The 1,639-nt window shown below is 41.2% G+C and overlaps 1 pseudogene; it reads right to left on the bottom strand.

The window, feature by feature from the left end:
• Gm3800 (predicted gene 3800) lies at positions 339-974 on the bottom strand (annotated as a pseudogene).

Raw genomic sequence — 1,639 nt, 5'->3', positions numbered from 1 at the left:
TTAAACAGACTTGCCTTCATGTATGTTTTACAAGAAACTCTTTTGTGATTATAAACTTGCATTTATGATTGAACTACCAATAGCACCTTTGAAAAGAAAAATAATTGTCACAGAGAACGTGGCCATGCTTAATTGAGCAAGCAAAACACACATGTGAGGTTTTCTCCCTAACAGATTCCTGAAGCTTCCTTCTAAGTAGCTAGAAATCAGTCTGACATTAAAATAGCAGTGACTAAGGAGATTAAAAGCTCATCACATGACACGGTATTATTAAAATGTTGTCCCAGGAAGTGATTTCTGTTAAATGCTATCTTTTGCTTGCTTCTTTTTTTTTTTCTGACCTTTAACATTACCTGCATTTATTTTATGCTGAATTTATTCCCGGGCCATGAGTTTTTGTTTCTTCAGTTTCTTCTGGATTATCTTTTTCTTCTGTGTAACCTCCTCTTCTGGCTTTGGAACGATCTGTTCCTTCTCAGTGAGGATCATCTCAATGTAGCAGGGGGAGCTCATGTATGGGTTAATCCAGCCATGAGCTCTGTAGGTTCATAGGCGCATCTTAGGTGCCTTGTTCACCTGGATGTGTTCAATGACTAGAGAATCTACGTCTAAACCCTTAAGTTCAGCATTACTCTCTGCATTTTTAAGCATGTGCAGCAAAAATTCAGCACTCTTTTTTGGCCACCGACCCTGCATCCAGCCCCACTGTTTGGCCTGGACGCACCTACCAACTCCACCATTATACCGCTGGAATGGCACACATTGCTTCCTTCTTTAAAGTGACATCCTTCAGATACTTGGTGGCTTTGCGGATATGCATACCCTTGATGGCCTGGGCAGTTTCCCAGGTGTTATTAAATTGAACGCAAAGGTTTGAACCTCTTGATTTGCATGATTTTGTGGGGTTTTCTGGGTCAAGAGAGTATCAAACCATCTTGGCAGGTGACCTCTGGCCACTTACAGGAAGAGGATGCTTTCTTTATATGCATCTTATTTGGTCTTATTTAACATTTTAGTTGGAATTACATACACCACTGTTGCACTTACCACAGTTGCCTTGCCTTTGTCTTTTTTTTTTTTTTTTTGCTATTTTCTCTCAATTACTATTATATGACCTTCCTGTTCTGTTGTAGTCATCAGAAAGATATTAATTTAATATAATGGAGACATTTTCCTCTTTTTATTAGTCATTTTATTTGTTTACAATTCAAATGAAAATCCCCTTCCCATTTCCTCTACACACACCCCATTCCATCACCCTCTTTGCCTTCACCCACTCTAGATTCACACTGCTCTGGTATCGCTCTACACTGGGGCATCAAGCCTCCACAGGACCAAGGGCCTCCCCTGCCACTTATGCCAGATGAAGCCATCCTCTGCTACATATAGAGCTGGAGCCATGCATCTCTCCATATAAACTCTTTGATAGGAGTCCCTGGATGCTCTTTATGGTCCAGTGGGTTGATATTGTTCTTCCTATGGGGTTGCAGTCCCCTTCAGTTTTGTCAGTCCTTTCCCTAACTCTTCTGATGGGGTCTTGCCTGTGTTTAGACAGAAATGATTCTGGGTTAAAAGTTTTGAGAAGGATGGGTGGCTCATTCCCTCAACTGGTGCCCGTGCCTATCTACTGGAAGTGGTC

This window comes from Mus musculus, chromosome 13 (genome assembly GCF_000001635.26).
Source record: "Mus musculus strain C57BL/6J chromosome 13, GRCm38.p6 C57BL/6J".
NCBI lineage: Eukaryota > Metazoa > Chordata > Mammalia > Rodentia > Muridae > Mus > Mus musculus.
The sequence above is the reverse complement of the archived record's forward strand: the minus strand, read 5'-3'. Positions and strand labels throughout refer to the sequence as shown.